Source organism: Sminthopsis crassicaudata, chromosome 1 (assembly GCF_048593235.1).
Source record: "Sminthopsis crassicaudata isolate SCR6 chromosome 1, ASM4859323v1, whole genome shotgun sequence".
Taxonomy (NCBI): Eukaryota; Metazoa; Chordata; class Mammalia; order Dasyuromorphia; family Dasyuridae; genus Sminthopsis; species Sminthopsis crassicaudata.
This window is the reverse complement of record NC_133617.1, coordinates 464,735,970-464,762,452: the sequence shown is the minus strand read 5'-3', so window position 1 is coordinate 464,762,452 and position 26,483 is coordinate 464,735,970. Positions and strand designations below refer to the sequence as shown.

General features: G+C 36.5%; 1 pseudogene; it reads left to right on the top strand.

The window, feature by feature from the left end:
* LOC141550478 (lon protease homolog 2, peroxisomal pseudogene) overlaps positions 1-26,483 on the top strand; it is an 81,649-nt pseudogene that overhangs the window by 12,128 nt on the left and 43,038 nt on the right.

The following is a 26,483-nucleotide window of genomic DNA, read 5'->3' as shown; positions in this document are numbered from 1 at the left end:
GAAGATGGTACATTCAGAACAACCAAGTCCAAGTTCTACAAATCTAAACTAAAAGTGCTAGAGACTCAAATATTTATTAAAAATAGACAATTTTGATGTTCAAAACTTCATGTGAGAGAAAGTTTTAAAAACTTAGATGAATAACTAAATCTGATCTCACCAGGTCATGCATTCTTCTGCACTCAATGCTGCTTTTTTTTTTTTTTTTTTTTTTTCAGTTTCTGGGTAGTAGCAGTTGTGGTGTTAGGTATAGCATGCGTTAACTCAGCTAGGTAATGAAAAAGATTCATGGAAAGTGAAAACTTTAAATGAAATCCTTCAGAAAAAGTGGGTAAAGAAGAAAGAGAAAGCAGAGATTAAACACATTAAAAATCCTGATGATGAGGAATCTAAGGATTTCCTTTTATAGAGAAAGCTGAGAGATCACCACCTGGAGATAACACTCAGGAATTCACTTTATAAGAAGACAGATTCTATGGAAGATATAGCTAAAGAAGGTGACCTCTTAGTGAATGAAAGTGATTGGATGAAGTTTTCTTAAGTTTGAGTCACATGATCCCTGTCCCAGAACTGAGACTCTGAATCTGGGAAGGACTCTGGAGGGATGTACTTTGAACCATGGGATGCAGGAAATTAGTGAAGTTGTAGGAAGTGATGTGACTTGTGGGAGGCAGATATTAGTGACCATTGGCCAAGGATGGGTACGTCCTTTTAGTCCATCCAAGGACTCAGTTCTTTTGCTTTCGAGTCCTAGACAAACTGGAAGCTGGCCAGGTTCCAGCAGCACATGGTAGTATTTGGGATGGCTCTCATGTGTGTCTGGGCTTCTCCCTGCAGGAACCAAATAAATGCTTTCTCTTTGTACTTGAAGATGTCTCTGATTAGTTTATTTGGGAAAGGGGTCTTATACCTGTCCCACACATTGGCCATCAAATCAGTCCAACAAATGTCACATAAGGAAAAAAGCTCATCACAGGAGAGATAAGAAAAGAGAAAGGTAGACATCATAGTCATTTAGCAGAATGAAATATGTCAGGGGAAAGAGGAGTGAGAACATGTGCTTTGATAAAGTCCAAGTTCTTCAAATCCAAGAGAGAAGAGACTTGGCAAACAGGATGATCCCTCTGCTTCATTTCATTCTAATTGCCTTCTGCCTAAATGTCCTAAATTAAAATTGAGGATGAGGCACCTTGGAAACTCCCCAGTTCATTCCTCTCATGATATAGATGAGGAAGTTGAAGCATTGAGAGGTTGGGACTTGCCCAAAGTCACAGAGTTGTAAGTAGCAAGATGAGAACTTGGACCCAGGTTCTTTGACTTCTAATCCAGCACTGTTATATCCAGAATGCTTCTGGAAATATGGCATTGCTGTTTAGATGACTCTCTCATTTCTTTACACGTGATTACCTAAGCTTAAGCCTGTTGCATGCTAAAGGAACTTTTATTTCATCAATGATTTTACATAGTGTAAGTGGCAATGCATACATTCTTGAAAGAAAATCTTATTGACTTATTTAAATGAGAACATGAATCAGCCCCAGCCTCCAGAAAGGTGACTTCCGTGGGGTGACGCCTGTTGACCAAACTTACCACAAATCTTTACCTCTGTTTCAGATGAGAAATACTTGCAGATTTCCCTCCCATGGCTCGTTTAACAGGAAGGAGATAACATGATCTAACTGACTGACCTGCTTATTCCATAATAGGAAATGAGAATCCAGGGGAATCTAGCAAAAGAAAGAGGGAGAGACTGAGACGTAAAAGAGAGAGCAATAGATGAAGCAGAGAGGGGGAGAGGCACAGAGAGAGACAGAAATAGAGAAACAAAGAGAGAAAGAGAAACAGAGACAGAGAGAGAGAAGAAGGGAGGAAGGAAATAGAGAAAAGAAAGAATGGAAGAAGGGACAGAGGGAAGAAAGACGGAGGGAGAAAGGGGAAAGAGGGAGGGAGATATACACAGAAAATAAGAGAGACAGACATACAGTGTGTCTTTTGGGAAGAAGTCACACGCTAAGGAGTGACCCCATGGCTCATTAACAGAGTTTGATGCAGCCAAAGTTTGATTACTCAGTCTAGCAGTAGGCCTTGGGAAGTGGGTACTGGGGAGCACAAAGAGACTTGTCATGCAGCAGCTCCCAGAGCAATAATTCCGTTTAAGCCTTAATCTTTAAGAAGCACGGGAATTAGGCAATGAAATTGATATAACCTGAGACCTTTTGGGGGTCCCAGAAACTGTAATCCCTTCAGGGAGCTCCCAGACCCTGGGAAAAGCCTGCAAACTCCCAGTTAAGTGGTTTCATTCAACTGGGGATCTTGGTCAATCACCCTCCATTGAACTGCCACAAACAACTCTCAGGAGTTCAAACTCTCAATTAAGTGATTTTATTCGATTGGAGATCTCTGTTTGATGGTCCTCTATTGATTAGCCCAGACAGTTCCCACCTCCAGGCCAAGACTTATCCCATGTAATCAAGATTTTGTTAATCCATCTCTGCCAAATTCCTAGTCAGGAGTTTTGCCCACTAAAAAAGCTTCTTTCTTAGTGAACAATAAAAATCCATTTTTGCCACACAGATTTAGGGTTTGCTAATTCTTTCACATTGGATCTGTGTCTCTGACTGGAGGGGATCTCTCCCCCATTCCCATACCTCATCATTTGGTGGTCCACATGGGGATCCCTGAAAGCTTAGCTGAGGTAACTCCCCCTCTTTTTTATGAGGTAATTGGGGTTAAGGGCCTTGCCAAGGGTCACCCAGGTAGGAAGTATTAAGTGTCTGAAACAAGATTTGAACTCAGGTCCTCCTGACTTCCGGGCTGGTGCTCCATCCACTGTGCCACCTAGCTGCAAGGTAAGCCCCTTTTTGCTTATGATCTATTCTATAGATAGGATAGTCCAAACTCCCAGGAAAATTTGGGTTGTTGGGAGCTCCACACCCAGCAAAATTCTCTGCCCGGGAATGCCCAGACTAGAATTCCTGCACCTTGACAAAAAGTCCCCTTAATCAGGGAAAGTTTTTGTCATCTCTCTAGGGATGCCTAAAGAGAACAAGGAGCTATAGAATTGAAAAATCTGGGCCTTGTGGCAAAATGGACAATCCACCTCTATTCCTAAGGATTCTCCTTTAGGCTGTCTCTTCAAAACAGACACAAATTTGGTTTGAAAGATCTCAAGACTAAAAAACTCATTTACTGTTGCAACACTGTCTGGCCTCAATATATCTTAGAGAACCAGCAAAAATGGCAAATTAATGGCTTAATTATCTACAGCACCATCCAGCAGCTTGATTTATTTTGCTGAAGGCAAGGCAAGTCCCTATGTTCAAGCCTTTATGGCCTTGTCTCAAGACCCTAAATTAAGACAACACTGCAGAATGCTGCTGATAAAATTTACCACAGGGGAACTTAAGGTAGATAATGACCTTCTAGGTGACCCCCTCCTTTTCACTCCTTTAGGGGCACAAGATCCTTCCCCTGCTCTCCAATGCAGTCCTTATCAGAAGGCCTGCAAACCTCTTCCAAAACCACCCCCTTATCAACAACAGGACCTTGGGTCCCACAATTTTTCTTCAACCCAACCCCCCTTGCCTCCTGAACTAGATTCTGAGATGCCCAGCCCCCACTCCTCAGTCTTTATCACACAAGGAGTGGGATCTCCCTTTTTCCTCCTCAGGAGCCTGATTCAACCATGTCTTCTACTCAGGATCCTGATCCAGGCACCCCTTCTAACCTCTGCCCCTGAGAGAAGTAGCAGTACAAGTGTCCTTCTCAATATCAGATCTTTCCCAAATTAAGGAAAGACTGGGCTAGTACTCTGAGGACCCCACCAAGTATATTGAGGGGTTTAAAGCCATTGCCCTCCAATTCGATCTTTCCTGGGGAGATGGTAATATCATTATCTCCTCCTATTGTACTATAGAGGAGAAAAAGAGAATCTGGGATCTGGCCCAAAAGTTTGGGGATGACATGGCTGCATCCTTCTCTTGTGGTAGATATCCCCCAAGGGCTGTTGCTGTGCCTGACTCGGACCCCAGGTGGAACTACCAGGAGGAGAGTAGTGATAGAGAAAAGAAATCACTTCTTAACCTGCTTCACTGAAGGTATGAATAGAGGAATTAAGAAGCAGGTTAATTATGACAAGCTTAGGGAGATCACCCAAGGAGCTGAGGAAAATCCTGCCCTCTTTCAGGGCCACCTTGTAGAGGCCCTAAGGAAATAAATCTGGACCCCACTTCTCCAGAAGGGACCACTGTCCTCAGCATGCATTTTATTAGCCAATCTGTCCCAGACATATGGAGGAAGCAGCAGAAGTTAGCCTTGGGCCCCCAAACTCTCATGGTCCAGATGTTAGAAACAGCTTTTGGAGTCTTCAACAACAGGGACCGAGTGCAGCTGAGGAGGAAGACCATAGGGCCAGAGCTAGATATAAAGAGCAGGTCCACATCTTGCCTGCAGCTATTTCTGGAAAACACAGGAGTTGTATTTTAGGTGTAATGGGCAGGGAGAGTGGACACACAACTGCCCTCAGAAAAAAAAAAAAAAACCAGTCCTTGCCCTGAATGCAACAAGGAGGGCCACTGGAAGACAGACTGCCCACATAGGGGTAGAGCTGCTGCCTCAAGTCTTGCCCTCCAGTCTCCTCAGGACCAGGAGTGTCAGGGCCTGGGATTCGGCCGGGCCCTCCCTTCATCACTGCCAATGAAACCAGGGTTACTTTGAATGTGGCAGGTAAGGGGGTTTGAATTTCATTTTATATGGGGGTCTCTTGGTTTTGCTCTGGCACTCTAGTTCCACTCGACCCTCCCCCCATAGGATAATGGGAATTGAAGGGAAATTTAAGAACTGTTTTGAGACTTTCCCTCTGCTTTGCCAGCTTGGTGACCTATTGTTTACACATTCCTTTCTTATTATTCCCTCCTGTCCTGCTCTCTTTTTGGAGAGTGATTTAATGATGAAATTGGGGACCTAATTTTCTCTTCTCAGACCTCCCACTGACCTTTTTGTGCTTCTTTCCAGACCCTCCCACATTCTCTCTGAAATCTGGGAGAAAATAGATTCTTCTGTCTGCGATCAGGGGATTCTGGGGAAGGCCACGCATGCCACCCCAGTCTTAATTAAGGTGCGGGACCCAGGTGTATTTCCCCATAAACGTCAATACTCAATAAAGCCTGAGGCGAGGGAAGGGTTGCAACATCAGATTGAGAAATTTCTTAAGTATAAGCTTCTAGTTCCCTGTGAGTCTCCCTGCAACCCTCCAGTACTTTCTATTAGAAAACCAAATGGAGAGTTTTGCAAGGTGCAGGACCTTAGGTCAATTAATGAAGCAGTCATTCTGATCCTTGCCATCATGCCTAATCCTTATATGATTCTTACTCAGATCCCAGGGAACACAAAATGGCGAAGCCAGGGGAAATTTCCCACCAACTAACTTGGAGGTTGAGCTTCGTACTGAGAAAATCTTAGAGAAAACTGGCTGGATGCAAGATATTACACCCCCACCCCACCCCCCCAGTCTTCCTCTGGGTGGGATTCCTGGCTATGAACTCCACTTCTAATTATCATTTTTTTTTACTCATATTTGGCCCTTGCATTTTTAATCTGCTCATGAGATTTGTTTCCTCTAGGCTTCAAGTTTCGAATTTTCAACTGCTCCTGCAGCCTGGAGATGATGGAATGACTGACTGGGACACACAACACCTCCTAGATGCTGCAGCTGCTGTCTTCAATTCTCACACTTCCCCTCCTGGCTTGGACCCCCAATGAATTTAGGGGCATCTCTATGCCCCTTGTCAGCTTGAAGCAATTACAAAAGAATGAGACCTTCATCCCATTACCCCAAATGAATTTGGGGGACTGCTTGAGAGGAGAATGACATAAACTGAAATCTTTTGGGGGGCCCAGAAACTGTAATCCCTTTGGGGAGCTCCCAGACCCTGGGAAAAGCCTGCAAACTCCCAGTTAAGTGGTTTCATTTAATCGGAGATCTTGATCAATCACCCTCCATTGAACTGCCACAAACAACTCTCAGGAGTTCAAACTCTCAGTTAAGTGATTTTATTCAATTGGAGATCTCTGTCTGATGGTCCTCTATTGATTAGCCCAGACATCTCCCAGCCAAGACTTGTCCCATATAATCAAGATTTTGTTAATCCATCTCTGCCAAATTCCTAATCAGGAGTTTTGCCCACTAAGAAAGCTTCCTTCTTAGTGAATAATAAAAATCCCTTTTGATTTCGGTTTTGTGAATTCTTTGCATCGAACTTGTGCCTCTGATCAGAAGGGATCTCTCCCCCTATTCCCATACCTCATCAAAATCACTTGTCCAAAGCTATGTTGTATGAAGCAGAGAGGGCTAAATAAAATGTGAGAGAGAGGCCACTGAGCCTCTCAAGAAAGACCCACATAATTAGGGGATGGCCATACCCATATAGGGGAAGTAAATGCCCAGTGTAAAAAAGTGCTGTTCTTTATTTTTTCTTAATTTTTGAAAATTTTAAATGAAAAAAACCCAACAACCCTAGAAGAAAATAAAAGAAAAACAAAACATTTCTTGCACATATATAAAGTCAAGCAAAATAAATATCTGAATTGGCCATCCACCCCATCACCACCCCTGGTCTTATTTTATTGTTTTTCTTTACACCAAGTAGGCTAGAGGTTCCTAAGAAACCAGAGCTTCATCTCAGAATGGATCAATATTTGAGCTTATTAATATTCCAGCCAAATCTGGGCAATGTTCATTCCATTCCATCTCTTTTGATTCCATTTAGTAAACTTTCATATAAAGTTATCATTATAAAAGTTCAATCAGGGATAATGGAAAGCTTTACAAAAAAGGTAGCAGCTAACCTGAGCCTTGAAGACTTAATTGTGTGAAAGTACAAGAGCAGAAGGGGACCTCTCTGAAAGATGAAATAGCATGAAGTCAACATAATGAGTCCTAGGGAAAATATATTGTGATTTTATTCTGCAGGCAGCTGTACTGGAATATTAAGAATATTGAATAAGCAGAAAGGCAATCTAGCCAAGTATGACCAATGTGTGATTTGGGGTAAATCATTTAACCTTCTCTGAGGTTCAGTTCCTTTATGTGTAAAATGAGATTGTAAAGTAGATAACAAGGGTGTTGTGAGTCTCAAAGAGAGATTTGAGGAAGGAGTATATTGCAGGCCTAAAGCAGGCAACTTGAACCTAAACATGTGGAGATATTATTTTCCACTTTAAAAACAAATAGTTCAGTTTGGCTGGAATGTAACATGGAGACTGTAAAATAAGATATAAAAAAAAGTTGCATACAGATTTAGGGAGTCTTACATGCTAACAATCTAGAGATAATTAGATATGCTGCAGTAAATAAAGAACTAAGCCTGAAGTCAGGAAAACTAGTCTTCCTAATATTAAATTTGATCTCAGATACTAACTAGCTATATAATCCTGGGCAAGGTTTAATCGTGTTTACCTCACTTTCCTCATCTGCAAAATGAGCTGGGGAAGGAAATGGCAAATCATTCAAGTATCTTTGCCAAGAAAACCCCAAATGAGATCACAAAGAATTGGACATGACTGAAATGAATGAAGGAAGAACAACAAAAGACTCTAGGCTATCTCTGTACGCCCTTCTTAAGTTGTTTTTTTTTGGTAAGTAAATTTTTTCCCCAAACTTTCTTAATTCTTGTGCCTTTCCGTTGTTAATTATATCAGATGTGTTCTGCTTTTAGCTTATTTGTGCATATTTATTTGTTTTTTGTCTTCCCATTAGATTGTGACCTCCTAGAGGGCAGGACTAATTGTATCACCAGCATTTAACATAGTGCCTGTCTCATAATAAGCATTTCATAAACATCTATTAATTGAGTACAATAGTGAAGCTAGAAGCTGGAGGAGGGTAGATATAAGAATGGAGGACAATAAACAGATAAGGATTAAGAAGAAAAACTTAAATGTGGGGAAACAATGGCCAGATACTTATACAAGAGAAAATGAAGAGTATGGGAAGTGAGATTTAAATCTTTGGAAGGAGAGTCACTTATCCATTCCCAATCCTAAGATTAGGTATAATGCCCTATTTGTAGCAGAATTCAAGGGTATTTATCTTTGTTAATTCATTTCTTAATGATGAGTCAGTGTGACTAGTACTAAGGAAGCCCAAGTAGAGAAGTCATAAGATTTGATCATGAGTCCAATTATATAACCCAAGGCAGAATTAATCCAACCAAAAGATTTGAAGAGTTCTTTTATATGGTGTGGGAAATTGCTGTAAGGGTGGTAAGATATTAAGATAACTAAGTTTCTCCCACATTTCCTGGCATGTATTGCTGTTGTTCAGTACTTCAGTCATAACCAACTTTTTGTGAACCATGGACTATAACACTAGGCCCTTCTATCTTCCACTAACTCTCAAAGTCTGTCCAAATTCATGTTTGTTATTTCCATGATACTATCTTTTTCATTCTCTATTATTCTCTTTTCCCTTTGCTTCCAATTTTCCCCAATATCAGAGTCTTTTCCAATGAGTCTTTGGCTTCTCATTATGTGTTTAACCTTGAAGGGAATAGCGTGAATTAATTTCTTTAAATATTGACTTTAAAATTTGATCTCCCTGCTGTCCAAGTAAATCCCCAAGTCCTTGCTTTAATTACAATTTGAAAGTACTGATTTTATGGTACTCAGTTTTTCTTACAGTTCAATTCTCACAGCCATATAATACTACTGGAAAAACATTAGCTTTTCTTCCAAGGAATGTGTTTTAATTTCATGACTGCACTCTCTATCTCCAGTCATCTTTGACAGAGATACTGGAAAATTTGTCATTTCCCTTTTATCATAAGTCTCCATTATGACCTACCCATCTAGAGTAACCTTTTATGACATAGCTCTTAGAATCATCATGACAAGGCAGTGATGTGGGCAGAGGGTGGTGGGATGGGAAGGGCCCTGTCATATAGTAGGTACTTAATAAATGCTTGTTAATTGAGTAATTGATTGATTATTATTACCCATGCCAATCTGTAGCACTGAATCAGAATACTGAATCTTTATGATCAGCCCAGTATTGTCACAAGGTGGAGAATAGCTCTAAGGCTACAAGTTTAATACAGTCCAAGGCAGTTTCATCCTATGAATGTTCAGGTTGCCATCTTCTAGTTATTTCTCAACTACTTCTTGAAAGCACAAAGGCAGAAAGGGACCTCTGTTAACATGTAATAGTAATGTAAATAGCAGTAATTTCTGCTTTGGACAGAAAAACCGAGGTTCTTCCCCTCACAGATTTATTTATTTATTTAGATTATTATTATGTTTTTTTGTTTTTGTTTTTGTTTTTGCTTTTGTTTTTTTTTGGTTTTTTGGTTTTTTTTGACTAGGTGAAAGAGGCCATTCTTTGCTTTAATTGCTACTTAGCCTTAATCATTAAGTGGATGTGGCCTCAATTCAAACTGAGACCTATTGAAGACCTTAGCTAAAAAAGACCAAGATCTTCTATGGAATTCTGGGTTATCTCTAGTCATATCTAGTCATCTGGACCCAGATGACTCCAGAAGAGAAAGCAAGGCAGGTGATCTTGCACAGCTCTCCCTCATGTAAATCCAGTTTACTCATATGTCATGGTATCATCTCTCTGATGTCATGGTCTTCTCCTGGAACAAAGGACAAACAACAATAGGGAGAATAAAGTGTGACTTTATACAGATGAGCTAACTGTGGACTTCTTTCACTTTCTACCTGCAGGCAGCTGTGCTAGATTAGGAGAAGCACTGGAATGAGCAGACTACAGTCTGGGTCTTAAGTGTGACCAATGTGTGACCTTGGTCAAATTATGTCCCATTCTTTGAGTTCATTTCCTTGATCTGTAAATAGAAAGAATAGACTCTATAGCAAAGGAATTGTGAAACTAAAAAGAAATAATAAATATAAAAGTACTTTGCAAACCACAAAAAACTATGTAAATACTATTTGTTATTATTATTATTATTACTTTATTTTTAACCTACTGAAGGCATCAGGCCTCTCACTTAGAGAGAAATGAAGGCATATGTAGTTTTAAGTTTATCATTAACATTTTAAAACATTTTTTAATTTAGAAAACCACTAAAACAATAAACCAAGCCCCAAATGTAAGACTGCTAAGGTGTATTTACACCTTCAATGTGAACAATGTTCACATTGAAAATTTAGCAATACACTCCCAACAATCTTCAGAATTGGCTCCAGCATACATATATCACAAGACATTTCAAGAATCAGAATGTGCTAATAGTTTATATAAATCAAGCTGGGCACAATTTGAGCATGCTAAGAGGGTCTGTGAATAATATAAAACTCATTATGTCCCTTATTCCTTCTTTGATTGGCTACATCATTAAAATTGATAAGAGAGAGCCTTTTCTTTCTTTTCATTCTCTTTTCTGCCATCTTTTTAGTGTTTTTGTTTTTTGGGGGTTTTTTTGAGTGGGAGAGGGACAATTCTTGTGTGCTCAGCATGGACACAGCAGACTGAATCAATCCAAGGGGAAAGCGTGTCCTTCCTCTGTTTTGCTCTGGGCTCTGAGAAATAGGTCTGGTGGCCTAGTACTGTTCTGTGCTGTTCTCCTTGATTTCAGGTGCCAGAGGCAATCTCTGAAAAACCAGGACCAGTTCAAACCATAGTGACCTTGGAGCTATGATTACAAGTGGGGTGATTCAGCCAGCTAGCCCCACATGGAAACTCTAGAACCCAGGATTCTTGGAACTTGAATATTTGGACTTTGAACTAGAACTGATTTGGTTTGAATGTTCTCAATTCCTGGTGGCCAAGAGGTTAGTAGCAAAGAGAGTTGAAAATATATCCCCTTTAGATCGGCCACAAGTTTACAGTGAAAGAATTCACTCATTCCCGAATTATTAGTTGCAAAATGAAAGTTTATTGTTGGATAGAAATCAGTTTGCTAAGGGATTGACTTCTATAGTCAGTTCTATAGTCTTATAAGAAGACTTATTTGGAAATGGAGTTGTGGTGTTGAGAATGCTTTCTCAGTGGGCAGAAGGTCCTGACAGCTTAGCAAGCTACCTAGGGCCTTCTATGAAGACCTTAGTTGAGGAAAGCCATTATATTGAGTTTCTTGGTGGGGGCTGGGACAGCCCAAGCTGATCAGACTAGAATTCATCAACTGAATGAAAATTTAGAATTTCTATGGGAGTTGGTTTGCCCCATGCTCTATTTGAACTGATCTGAGCCTTATGGCTAATTTCTTTCCCCTCTCTAAAAACTGAGGTGGTACAAAGTGAGCAGGATATTATGCTTTCTAATTGTTGGGGGGAACAAATTGATATATTTATTTTTTTTCTTTTTGAATGAAATATTCCTTTGTAAAAGATCCTGTGTTATGCTTAGGAGAATTACAGGATTTGTGTAGGACAACTATTGAGCTGCAGAAAGTTCTCACTTCTACAAAGTAAAGGGGAAGAGAAGTGTATTATAGGTATGAAATGTATAAGAGGAACATTTACCTTGTTAATCTAGAATGGAGAGTTCTTTGAAGGGGAAGTGATATGAAATAATATTGGGCAGATTTTTTTTTATTAAAGCTTTTTATTTTCAAAACATAAGCATGGATAATTTTTCAATATTGACCCTTACAAACCATGCATTCCAAATTTTCCCCTTCTTCCTCCCACCCCATCCCTTAGGTGGCAAGTAATCCAATATATGTTAAAATGTTCAAATATATGTTAAATCCAATATATGTATGCACATTTATACAATAATTTTGTTGCACAAGAAAAGTCAGATCAAAAAAGGAAAAAAAATGAGAAAGAAAACAAAATGCAAACAAATAACAACAAAAAGAATGAAAATTCTATGTTGTGGTTCACATTCAATTCCCATGGTCCTCTCTCTGAGTGTAAATGGCACTCTTCATAAAAGATCATTGGAACTGTCCTCAACAATCTCATTGTTATTGGAAAGAGTCTCCTCCATCAGAGTTGATCATCTTATAATCTTGTTGCCATATATAATGATCTCCTGGTTCTATTCAGTTCACTTAGCATCAATTCATATAAGTCTCTCTAGCCCTTTCTAAAATCATACTACTGATTGTTCCTTATAGAACAATAATATTCCAAAACATTCATATACCATAACTTATTCAGTCATCCTCCAACTGATAGGCATCCACTTGCACAAAATGTGCAAGATTTAAAAATGCCAAATGGGAAATCTGTCTTTAAAAATTCAAATAATAGGGAGAGTATTGGCAATTTTTGTGTAGGAGACTGATGTGATCAGATCTGTGCTTTTGGAATATCAATCTGGCAGCTTCACAGACAATGGGTTAGAGAAAGAGAACTGAAGTCCAGGAAACCAATGAGAAAGCTTTTAATAGGCCAGATAACAAGTGATGGAGATATAAAAGGTTAGAGATTGTGTGCAGAAACAAGATAGATAGAAAAGATGTGATACAGGAAAGTTCAACAAGAAACAACAAATGACTAAAAACAGGAATTGAGGGAAAAAGAAGAGTCAAAGATGACTTCAATATTGCAAACATTGGTAATGAGAACTGAAATGAAAAAATCAGGAAAATTAATTTTTTAAAGGAAATAAAATGAGTTTGGGTTTATTTAGTTTGAGATATTCAGAAAAGAACCTGAATATTCATTTATAGCATTCAGTACATAGTAAGCCCTTACTAGCTTTTTATTGATTGCTGATTCATCCAGGTAAAACTGTCTAGAAAAATATTTGGTGATATAGGATTGGAGATTAGAGCTAAATGTATGGATTTGGGATTCATTAACATAGGGTGATAACTGAACCCATGGGAACTAGCAAAATCACAAAGAAAAAAAGACACAGGATGTAATAGTTACATTTAAGGGAGTAGGGGAGTATAATCTGGCAAAAGAGACTGACAAGTAGTTTGACAGATAAAGAGTACCATATCATGGAAGCCAAGAGAGGAAAGGAAGGAGGGAGGAAGGGAAAGAGGGGGAAGGGAGAGAATTGAGAGCAAGGAGTGGGGAGAAAGAAATACAAGCACAGAGATAAAAAGAGTGAAGAAAGAGGAAAGCTAGGAGAAAGAGGGACACAGAGAGGGGCAAATGAAAGAGAGAGAAAAAAAGACAGACAGAAAAAGAGACAGACAGAAAACAGAGACAGAGATAGACAGAGAGTTAGATAGAGACAGAGACAGAGATTCAGTTAGGCAGAGACAGAGAGAGATAGACAGAGAGAGAAAGGGAGAGAGATGGAGGGCGAGACAAAGATTGAGATTGGGACAGAGTCTGAGAACAAGACAATGAATGAGAGTCTGCATATGTATGTATATATTATGGTGTGGTATCTGAAAGTGTTGAAAACTCTATAGAGACCAAGTAAACTGAGAAAAGTTTGTTAGATTTAGCAGTAAAGAGTGTTGATAACCTTGGAGAGAATAATTTCAAGTTGAATGGTGAATTTGCAAGTCAGATGGGAAAGACTGAGAAAAACAAGTGGATTGCTTCAGGAAAATTACTCTTTCTTATCACCCTTCTTGTAAGGATTGTTTAACTGTCTCTAAGGTTTTGAGCTATGGTATTTCCTCTATTAACAAAGTGAAATTTAGCCTTCTTTTTCTATTCCAAAATTAGCACACTGGTTTCTACTGAGCACAGAAAGAACAGAGTCAGGGTGACTAAGAATTCTTTTCTTTTATTATCTTTCAATGTATGGTGTAAAGGGCTGAAACTCTTGAGTTAATGCACTGAAGTTGGACAACCCAGCACTTAAGGCTAATTACCAATTGGACAAATACTTTATTAGAATATGCTTGGAAAATGGCCCTTCCCACTATTCTATGCTGGCCCAATCATTTGGTGTATACAGAGAATTGTAGGAGGGACTAGGGGGTGGAGTAAGACTAGCCAGAATCACTTCTGAGTGGGAGATGAAGAGGAGAGGTCACGGAGACCATCATGGTCCCTTCACTTCTACCACTAAAGACCAAGAATAAAGACCAAGGACTTTTGCTTATCCTGACTCTGGCTGATTCTAAGGTATCCAGGGTGCTAACTTGGTCATCACAGTATGGGACCTTAGATGCCACCTAGGTCAACCCTCTCATTTTTCCACAGAACAGAAAACTGAAACTTGTGGAGGTTAAATGTCTTGCCCAAGGATGCGCAGGTAAGTAAGTACATGCCAAAAGAAGGGCTCAGCTGAGGTGACCTGAACTTAAAATTCAGAATTCTTTCTACAGTACTATTTGATCTCTCTGGAGCCTTAACTAGTTCCATAGTAATTTGTAACATATAGAATAGACCCAATATAGATTCTTCTCAGAAGATTTCTCCAGCAAAGAAATAACCTTATGAGAAAACTGATAGCCCAGAATAGTATGCCTCAAATCTATCTGAGATGATGGAAGGGGTAGATTTTCTGCTTTGCAAAGATCTTTCTCAATGGTCTTGAACTTGGGATATCTATCTTCCAAATTCGGACTATCATCTTCAAAGTGAAAAGTGAGGCCAAATTAAAAAACAAAACAAAACAAAATAACCTAATGTCTCTATCTCCCAATAACTCTAGCTGATGCCCCAGTTTCTAGACTCTTTCATAAGAAAAACAACCCATCACATGTGGTATTTCCCCTTAGGGCTAATTCATAACAAAGAAGAACTTTGATCAAGGCACATATTGCTTTTAACAAAGGCCAAGTGTTTCTCTTAATTTTTTTTCCCTCTTTGGATCAGGAAATATGTATTTTGCCATAATTTGAATTCTTTGAAGAAAATTTTTACCAAGGACATAGCATCCAATGATGTGACTCATTAAACTGTTTTTACAGGAAGGTCAATGACCTGAAATTCAACTATAATCACTCATTGTGTAGCTTATTCTTTGTTCTAGGTAAGAGATTTTATTGTGCTAACAAGTTTTTCCTATGTTCTTTTTCAAGGGTAGGGTCTGAGATTGGGAAGGCAGAATATGTAAAACAAAACAAAACAAAACAAAACAAAAAATCTGAGGCAGCTAGGTGGCACAGTAGATAGAGCACCAGTCCTAAAGTTAGGAGGACCTGAGTTTAATCTGGCCTCAGACACTTAACACTTCCTAGCTGTGTCACTCTGGGCAAGTCACTTAACCCCAGTTGCCTCAGGGGGAAAAAACCCTCAAGCAAACCAACTTTATCATGCAGTGATATACTACAAATGTATGAAATAAGTATCAGAGAATTTTTCAAAGTTATATTATCCAAAGATGGTATTAGTATTTCCATTGGATAAAGAAAGGTAGAGAACAGAGGAGATTAAATAGTTCCCCTATAGTCATAAAGTTAAGACTAGAGCACTAAAGTTCTAAACCCCATCTCCTTTTTTTTTTTTTTTTTTTTTTTTTTTTTTAAATCATACAGAGGTCAGCAACTTTTCAAAAATGGAATAGCAAGACTTGGATTGAGATGGCAGTTGAGAGCAATGATAGGCAACTACAGAGTATGTCACCCTGAGGACCCTGAAGACTCCATTGGGTACCCAAGAAAATCCCAAAGTTCAGAGGAAAAAAAAATTTCTGAGCATTTTATGGTAATATAGGTCAAGGAGGGAATGGAAAGCAGAATTTCAAGATAAAAAGGGCTCAGCACATCTAACTCTAAAATTCCGTGGTTCTTTCCCAAACTCTCCCATTCTGGGGTTGAACAAGATGGTATTTAACAAACATTTTTAGCCTTCGTTTTGCCTTTTTTTTTTTTTTTTTTCAGCATTTGGTAATACTTTGTATTAATGCTGATAGTATCTTGGGAGGGGGCTAGATAGAATCCTGAATCACCATTTCTGTTTCACAGATAGAGTTATAAACTTGCAATTCACGTCTTACTATTCCATTTTGGAAAGGTTGCTAACCTTTGAACTGGTTAGTCCCTTCCATGAAAAAAAAATGAATAAATTCCAGGAGACTTTGTAAATCATGTCATATTTATTTATCCGGAATTGTCTAGGAAGAAGATATTCTATACAAGTGAATTTTCCATAAAACTGAAACTGACACATTTAAGTGTCAAACCTTTTCTGAATTTTTCATGGAAATCTTTTAAAAAGACTTTTCCCTATCTTTTGAAAATAAAGAGGACTTTTAATATAGTTCCTTTTTATTAATGACTCTTATCATTGATCATCAATTATTGTACTGAGCTAATACAGAAGTTTTTCTGTCTGCTTCCTTGATATCAGCTGAGACACTCTATAATTTGATGTTTCAAATTTGTCCTAATTTAATAATCCTTTTCTTACTAGAGATGTTTGCCTTTTCTTGAGGTAGAGGTAGTCCTGGAGTTTCCTGAGTTATACCAGCTAAACTCAGATTCTAGGTATGTTTCAGCTATATATTTGCTACCTGAAGGACATTCTAGCTAAAATCAATGAGGCTCAACTGCCTTAGGTTGGACACCAACCAGATTGTGAATGTTTTTGAACACAAAAACTCAGCAAGAAAATCTATCAGGGCATGGAAGAGCTGCTTTCTGTACCAATATAAGAAAGACTGACAAAAATCATGAATTTTTGAAATATTATAGATAAAACTTAACATTTGCATAAGACTTTATAAATCATCCACTTTTCACAACCATATTCTTCACTTGATGTTCACAACACTATGAAACTGTCAAGGCATATCCTCATCACTCTCTATATAAATTGAAATTCAGAGAAGTAACTTGTAACACAAAATAACACAATTAGTAACAGAACAAAGATTAAGACCCCGATTTTCAGAACTCTACTAATGATGTATTTCTGTCTCCTAAGTCTTTCTATTCATTGTTTAAAAAATATGGGTCAGTGTGTTGTAAAGAATAATTTGAAGGCTGCAGTTAGAGTATAAGGGGTAAGAGGCATTTATTAAGCACTTACTGTGTGTCAAATACTGTATTAAGTCCTTTATAAATAGTATCTCCTTTGCTCCTCACAAGAGTCCTGTGAGATATTCTGATTCTCATTTTATAGTTCAGGAAACTGAGGTAGATAGAGGTAAAGTGATTTGTCCATCATCACAAAACTAGTAAGTGTGATACCAGATTTGAATTTAGGTTTTCCTGATTTCAGGTGCAGTGCTCTAACCACTGGAAACATAGTTATACCAACTTGGAGTAAAGTCTATAACTTTTAGTGTATGAGCTTACTGACAGTGCTTACAAACTTTTTTCCCCCTTATTTCTTAATTTTGTGTTCCAGATGGTTGCAGTTGCCTTTTGGATTATTTTTTGGTCACTTGAAACATTTTCTGGATGATAGAGGTGGGGTTTGAATTTACATTAAACTTTTGAAATATCCTACCTTCTTTGTAATTACAAGGGAACTATGGGATCTTTCTCAAACTTCAAATTACTCTTGTTCTCTTTCCTGATTAATCTGATCACATCCTCTTGCTGAATGCTCTCTTGTTTCTTCTTCCTCAATAGTTTTGTAGTTTGTACTGTACTCTCTGGAATGTAGTTATATTCTGTAATTCAGTGTTACGACTACTCAATTAGATTGCAAGAATGGTCCAAGAGAACAAACCCTGTTTTGGAAACGGAGAGGTGTGAGCTCTGACACATATCTATAGGAAAGAGTTATTTGAAATTCTGGGATTTGGTCTTGAACAGGAACCTTCTGGTACATGACTCCTTCCATTTTATTAATAAGAAAGTTGAAGTTAAAACTACCAAAATTAATTTACATTTTTAATGCCATTCTAATCAAATAATCAAGGAATTATTTCAAGAACTTGAAAAAATAATAAAATTCATTTGAAAAAGAAAAGATTTGGAACAGCAATGACAATAGTGAAAAGAATAGGGATGAAGGAGCAATAATACTTTCAGATCCAAATTATATTTTAAATCAGCATTCATCCAAACTACCTGGCATTAATTTAAAAAAATAGAGTCAATTCATGGAACAGACTAGGCAGGGGCTTATCAGAAACAATAGAATTCAATAACCTAGCATTTTAAAACCAAAACATCTCCCTATTTGATAAAAATTGCTAGGGAAATTTAGAAGAAATCTGATAGAAATTAGGCTTAAACCAACACCCTATATTATATTCCACAATAGATTCCAAATGGATATAAAATGTTGCTATTAAAGATCATACTATTAAAAAAAGTAGAAGAGAAACAGATCATTTACCTCTCATAGCTGAGTAAGAGATGTATTCTTAACCAAACAAGAGATAAAGACAAGTAGAAAAAATAAAATAGTTACTTTTTTATATGTAGCTGAAAAGCTAACTCAATAGATAAAATTAATACTTCTAGAATAAAAAGAGAAGTAGTTGAATGGGGAAAAAAAACAATTCTAGGAGGTAGGTATATAATCCTCATTTGACAGTTGAGGAAACTGAGGCAAACAGAGGTTAAGTGATATGCTCAGTATTACATGGGGCCAAATAATGGTGTACATGCACATGTTTCCATGCTATATTCCTCTTAAAATAATGTAAATTCCTTGAAGGTAAAAATTAAAAAAAAAAACCTTTTGTTTTGTCAATGTGTAATTTAACACTTTGCCCAGAATCTTTCATGCAGCAAGCATATTTATATTTATTGAATAGATTTGGATCATTTTCTCTCTTTGGATATCACAAAATGAACTTCAGAGTCCAACAATATCAACATCCACTTTTTACAGAGGAGGAAACTGAGGGCAATTAAATCATATTTCCAAGACCACACAGGTACAAGAATCAGAGATGGTGTTTGAACCTATGTCCTCTGAATAAACTCAGAGCTAATTTTATCATCTATAAAATGAGGGAGTTGAACTAGATTATCCCTCTGGTATCTCCCTGATCTAATTCACACAGCATTTTATGACTCATCCTTATACTTTTCCTGCTAAATGGAATGCACTCTACCCTAATTGTCACTTGCACAATCATACAAATATGACCTTCTCCATGAAATCTTGCACCTCCATCTCCAACCCCTATCACACATACATGTCTTTATTATTTCTATTAGGTAATAAAGCTCCTTGAGGGCAAGGAATGTATTTTATCTATTCTTACATCTTCAGCAGTGGCACAAAGTACTCAATAAAATCTTGTTGAAATGAGTTGAAATTAGCACAGCATTAAAATTCATTCTGTGCCAAAGTGAATTTAGTTCAGAAACTTGGCAGGGGATCATCGAGGCCTTCCAGGAAGCTCATGTGTAAACAGTAATTAATGTAGCAGTATCATTTAGAGAAGGTCTGGCAAGGTGGCGCATTTGTTTCCCTTCTTTTCAGGGGAGCCCCAAAACACAATGTTTAAAGAGAAGGGGGGAAAAGAGAATTAAAAGAGAGGAAGGAAAGGAATATGGCAGGAAGAAGAAAAGAAAGAAAAAAGAGAGGAAGGGAGGAAGAAAAGCAAGAAGGAACGAAGAAAAAAAGGACGGAAGGAAAGAAGGAAGACTAAAATTTATATGGCATTTAAAGATAAGCAAGGCACTAATACTCTGAGAGGAAATTGAGGCAGATAAAAATTGACATGCTTTACCCAGAGTCACTTAGCAAGTACCTCAGGTTGCATTTGAACTTAAGTCTATCTAATCCACACCCAGAACTCTTCTCGGCTGCCAAAAAAAGGAAGAAGGGAATGAGAGAGGGAAGAAGAGAGGAAAAATAAAGATCACTTGGGCAGTTGAGAGAAGATGAACTGGAGTGAAGAGAGACTAGTAGCAAGAAAATCAACCATCAAGCTACTACAAAAGTTCAGGAGTGAGGATATCAATGTTAAGTTGAGAGATGGGGACATATCTGAGAATTGTTATGACAGGTCATGGTAACGGATTGGTAAGGAGGTGGGGTGTTGAGACAGAATAAAGAGTCAAGAATGACACCTAGGTTGTCTTAAGATTTCTTCCCACATATTCTTTTTTTCAACCCTTCACAAAAAATCATAGCAAGAGTTTGCTCTCTGACATTTTCTCTCTCTGGCATTATATATCTTCTCATAATATTAAGAAAATCATTTTAAAACTACCACTTATTCATCTAACACTATCCTCTGCATATCCTGTAGGAGATGAAAGTAACCCACAACCATTACTAACCATTCCCAAATGTCATACTATTCCCATGGAGGAGATGTACATTGATTATTACTATCCCCATTTTGCTGCTTGGGTAAATATAGAGCTCTTACAACTTACTGACAATAGAACAAAATTTTAAGAAGAGAAATTTTAAGAAGAGTCTTTTCTTTAGATTCCCATCTTGTCCCACTCTTATCCAAAAGGAAAATCTGTTATAAGTGAATGATCTTCTAGCCTCTGCTCTAAGACCTCCAAATTTTTAATATTTCTTGATTTTTAAAAACATTTTTCCCCCTGAGGTAATTGGGGTTAAGTGACTTGCCCAAGGTCACACAGCCAGGAGGTGTTAAGTACTTAAGTGTTTAAGATCAGATTTGAACTCAGATCCTCCTGAATTCAGGGCTGGTGTTCTATCCACTGCACCTCCTAGCTGCCTCTTAAATTTTTAATATTATTAATACAAGTAGATGGAATATATGAATGAATTAATGTAAAAGATTTATTTTTAGGCATATATTAAGAGGTCCCTAGTTATACATAGGAAATGAATTTCAAGCTGAATGGAATCTTAGAAATTATTGTGAATCCAACTACCTCATTTTACAAATTAAGAAATCAACACTAGAAAGGTGAAGTGATTTATCTAAAATTATAGTATTATAAATTTGGGACTGGAAGGGACTTATCTAATGCTTCATTTTGTATATGAGAAAACTGTTTTTTTTATTTTGTTTTTTGTTAATTTTTATAATTATAACATTTTCTTTGACAGTACATATGCATAGGTAATTTTTTTTTAAAACAACATTATCCCTTGTACTCCCTTCTGTTCCGAGTTTTTCCCCTCCTTCCCTCCACCCCCTCCCCTAGATGGCAGGCATTCCCATACATATTAAATATCTTATAGTATATCCTAGGTACCATATATATGTGCAGAACCGAATTTTGTTGTTGTTGTTGCAAAGGAAGGATTGTATTTGCAAGGTAAAAATAATCTGGGAAGAGAAACAAAACAAAACAAAACAAAAAAATCCCAATGCTCACAGTTTACACTCATTTCCCAGTGTTCCTTTTCTGGATGTAGCTGATTCTGTCCATCACTGATCAATTGGAATTGGATTAGCTCTTCTTTATGTTGAAGATATCCACTTCAGTCAGAATACATCTTCATACAGTATCGTTGTTGAAGTGTATGATGATCTCCTGGTTCTGCTCATTTCACTCAGCATCAGTTGATGTTAAGTCTCTCCAAGACTCTCTGTATTCCTCCAGTTAGTCATTTCTTACAGACCAATAAAATTCCATAACATTCATATACCATAATTTACCCAACCATTCTCCAATTGATGGACATCCATTCATTTTCCAGTTTCTAGCCACTATGAAAAGGGCTGCCACAAACATTTTGGCACATACAGGTCCCTTTCCCTTCTTTAGTATTTCCTTGGGATATAAGCCCAGTAGTAGCACTGCTGGGTCAAAGGGTATGCAGTTTGATAACTTTTTGGGCATAATTCCAGATTGCTCTCCAGAATTGTTGGATTCTTTCACAACTCCACCAACAATGCATCAGTGTTCCAGTTTTCCCACAGCCCCTCCAACATTCATCATTATTTGTTCCTGTCATCTTAGCCAATCTGACAGGTGTGTAATGATATCTCAGAGTTGTCTTAATTTGCATTTCTCTGATCAATAGTGATTTGGAACACTCTTTCATATGAGTGGAAATAGTTTTAATTTCATCATCTGAAAATTGTCTGTTCAAATCCTTTGACCATTTATCAATTGGAGAATGGCTTGATTTCTTATAAATTAGAGTCAATTCTCTGTATATTTTGGAGATGAGGCCTTTATCAGAACCTTTAACTGTAAAAATATTTTCCCAATTTGTTACTTCCCTTCTAATCTTGTTTGCATTAGTTTTGTTTGTGCAGAAACTTTTTAATTTGGTGTAATCAAAATTTTCTATTTTGTGATCAGTAATGGTCTCTAGTTCTCCCTTGGACACAAACTCCTTCCTCCTCCACAAGTCCGAGAGGTAAACCATCCCATGTTCCTCCAATTTATTTATGATTTCGTTCTTTATGCCTAAATCTTGGACCCATTTTGATCTTATCTTAGTATGTGGTGTTAAATGTGGGTTCATGCCTAGTCTCTGCCATACTAATTTCCAGTTTTCCCAGCAGTTTTTGTCAAATAATGAATTCTTATCCCAAAATTTGGGATCTTTGGTTTTGTCAAACACTAGATTGATATTTTTATTCACTATCTTGCCCTGTGAACCTAACCTATGCCATTGATCAACTAGTCTATTTCTTAGCCAATACCAAATGGTTTTGGTGACTGTTGCTTTATAATATAGTTCTAGATCAGGTACAGCTAGACCACCTTCATTTAATTTTTTTTTCATTACTTCCCTTGAAATTCTCGACTTTTTGTTGTTCCATATGAATTCTGTTATTTTTTTCTAGGTCATTAAAATAGTTTCTTGGGAGTCTGACTGGTATAGCACTAAATAAATAGGGAGTATTGTTATCTTAATTATATTCGCTCAGCCTATCCAAGAGCACTGAATGTCTTTCCAATTATTTAAATATGACTTTATTTTTGTGGCAAGTGTTTCGTAATTTTGCTCATATAATTCCTGACTTTCCTTTGGTAGATATATTCCCAAATGTTTTATACTATCGACCGTTATTTTGAATGAAATTTCTCTTTGTATCTCTTGCTGTTGAAATTTCTCTTTGTATCTCTTGCTGTTGGATTGTGTTGATAATGTATAAAAATGCTGAGGATTTATGTGGATTGATTTTGTATCCTGCAACTTTGCTAAAATTCTGAATTATTTCTAATAGCTTTTTAGCAGAGTCTTTGGGGTTCTCTAAGTATACCATCATGTCATCGTATATGAGAAAACTGAAATTCAGAAAGGTTAAGTGAGGTGTCCAGTGTTACACAGCTCTCTGAAGCAGAATTGAACATTGGTATTCCAGGGTCCCAAATCCAGTATTCTATCCACATACCTAATACATGTTTGAGATGTGATTTGAAGCCCATTCTTACTGGCTCCAAGTTGAAGGCCCTATCTTCTATGCCCACTGCCTCAAGACATGTGATATTCCCCCATGGAAATCAGATCCTCTTTGAAGAGATCCTCTAGAGAAAAATTTTTTGATAACTTGGAAAATTATGCAGTGAATTGCCACCAGCCCCATCAATAAGTGTTCACCAGTTCATAGCAAGCTATTCTTATTTCCATTTCAGGCAAGTTCCTAAACTGGTAGATAGGGGAACAGCTACAATGTATCTTGATTCCAATAAAGCATTTAACAAAGTCTCCCAAGATATCTTGGTGATACAATGGTGATACAATGGTGAAGCATAAATGGTACATATGAATAAATTTGTTCCTGAAGAAAGCTAATTAATGAAATTCTGTCAGTATTGACAATCTCTTGCACAATATTTTCAGAGCTCTGTTTTAGATCCTTTTTTTTTTTTTTTTTTAAAGCAATGAATTAAATGAAGACAGCAAGTTCATCAAATTTCCAGATGATTCAAGGTTTGGGAAGGATAGTTAATGTTAAAATGAGTGAATGAATAAAGATTCAAAATTATCTTGACAAGTCAAGCCCAAGTCTGAAAACAGTAAAATTAATATGAACAAAAATAAATGTCAATTCCTGAATTTCAATTTTTCAATTGCAAAAATGAAGGAGAGAGACGTTGTAGACAGAATTTCTTGTGGAAAAGATTTAGGTCAAAAGTATGATATAGCTTCTAAGAAAACTAATGAAATTTTAGCTTATATTAACATATATGTAGTATATCTGGAACAATTTCCATGAAAACTCAATTTGATGGTCTTTCAACAATTGTTGGTAGAAGTTTTCACTGGTGGAAGCCAAACCAGGGATGCTAAGAGTAAAACAGAACGTGGGTCCAAAGGTAGGGCTAGAAACACATTTCTGGGACCTTTTTGCTATTGTATGATATTTTAAATTTTACATGTGTGCTAATATATGCTGTGTAATAAATATAGCTATGCATAAATTTCAAGAATGGGAATAATGATAACAAGGTTATTTTAGGCTCACCAGAGGCAGAAAACTCTTACAGTCATTGAGTCAAACATTTCCATTTTATAGAGAAAGCATTTGACAGATGAGTAAGACTTTGTGTCTTAAAGATTAAAATACAATAAAATAATAATAGAAGAAAAAATTAGCATAGGAAATAGAACCAAAATAATGTTATTTTGAATAATGAGCTTAAAGAAACAACTAATAATTGCATTAAAGATAATGATGAACATATACTAAAATTTATGGGATGCAACTAAAGCATTCTTTTTTTTAAAAACATTTTTGAAAACATTAACAAAATAGAAAAAAAGAATCAATAAAAAAGACTAGAAAATAATTCCTTCAAAACAAGTACAAAGGAAAAAAATCTTGAAAAACTTCAAAACAAAAAATATTATTGAACAAAACTGTTGTCTCTTTAAAAATGGGCAAAATCAATAAAACATTAGTTATTTTGATCAATAAAACAAATTAAAAATCAAATTGTCAAAATAAAAAAATTAATAAAGTAAATCTAGAATTGAGAGAATGAAAGTAATAATTAGTGACTACTATAAGTTATATATCAGGAAAACTAAAAATGAATGACACAAATTGACAAAACAAGAAATAGAAATCCTGAAACAATTTGAACTCAGAAAAAGAAATCATGTAATCAATAAATGAATTGCCAAATTAAAAAAAAAGCCTAAGATCAGATGCAGTATTTATTAATGGAGATAAAGTAGGAATCTTTCTAATAGCTTGAGTAGACTGTCAGCAAGGCAATTCTGATATCCATATTATTGCTATCCATTACTCATTATCCATTATCACTATTATTATTTAAATATGCTAGCTATTGAAATAGGACAAGTAAAAGAACTGGAGGGAATAAGTACAAGTAAAAGAGAAATAAAATTATTACTTTTTGTAGATGACATGATAGTTTAAAATGCAGAAAATCCTAGAGAAACAACTAAAATTAGTTGAAACAATTATAACCATGAAATTAGTAGAAAATTAGCAGAAATAAATATAAACAGACATCTGCCTTTCTATATATTAACAGCAAAAACAAATTAGGAACATAGAGTTCCCATTCAAAATAACCACAGAATATATATATATATATATATATATATATATATATATATATATATATATATATATATATATATATATATAATAATCTACTTCCCAAGACACACAGGAATCACCTGAATATAACTATCAAAAAACAAGGACAGATCTAAATAAGTGAAAAGTATTTTTTATTACTGAACCATGCCTCTATAATAAAACAGATATACTACCATAAGCAATTGTATTTATTTTCTTTATTGTGTGTGTGTGGGGGGGGAGGTAGTAAAAGAAGTGGAGAGGATTCCAGAGTAAGAGAGGAGTTAGCAAAAGAGTTGTCAAAGAAAAGAAGGAGAAAAGAAAAGTAATTTATTGAAAGATTTTTTTTTAATGAACAGAAGAATTATTGGTGGAGTTGTGAAATGATCCAATCATTCTGGAGAGCAATTTGGAACTATGGCCAAAGGGCATCCAGAAATATCTCTACTAAGTCTGTATTCTAAAGAGATCATAAAAGAGGGATAAAGACCCACATGTGCAAAAATGTTTGTAGTAGCCCTTTTTGTAATGGCAAGAAACTGGAAACTGAGTGGATGCCCATCATTTGGGGGATGGTTGAATAAGTTATGGTTTATGAATATAATGGAATATTATTATTCTATAAGAAATAATGAGAAGGCTGATTTCAGAAAAGCCCAGAAAGATTTAAGAAGACTGATATTAAGTGAAGTGAGTAGAATCAAGAGAACATTCTACACAGCAACAAGATTATGTGATGATCAACTGTGATAGACTTGGTTCTTTTCCACAAGGGGATGATTCAAGGCAATTCAAATAGACTTATGCTGGAAAGAGCCATCTGCATCCAGAGAGAGAACTATGAAGACTGAATGTGGATAAAAGCATAGTATTTTCATCATTTTGTTGTTGTTTGTTTGCTTGTATTTTGTTTTCTTTCTTGTGTGTTTTCTTTTCATTTTGATCTGATTTTTCTTGTGCAGCATGATGAATATGGAAGTTTAACTTATATCAGGATGCTTGTTGTCTTGAAAAGGGGGAAGGGGAGGAGAAAAAATTGGAATGTAAGGTTTTGCAAAGATGAATGTTGAAAACTATCTTTGCATATATTTGGAAAAACAAAATGCTATTAAAAATGAGAGAAAGGAATATATACAATCTAACATAGCTTAGTGTTCTATCAAGCAAACTACCAAAAAAAATACTTTAGAGAACTAGAGAAAAATGATAATTAAAGAAAACTGAAGAAACAAAATGTTATCCAATCATAGTAAATGACCAGTGTTATTTTCTAAGAAGCATT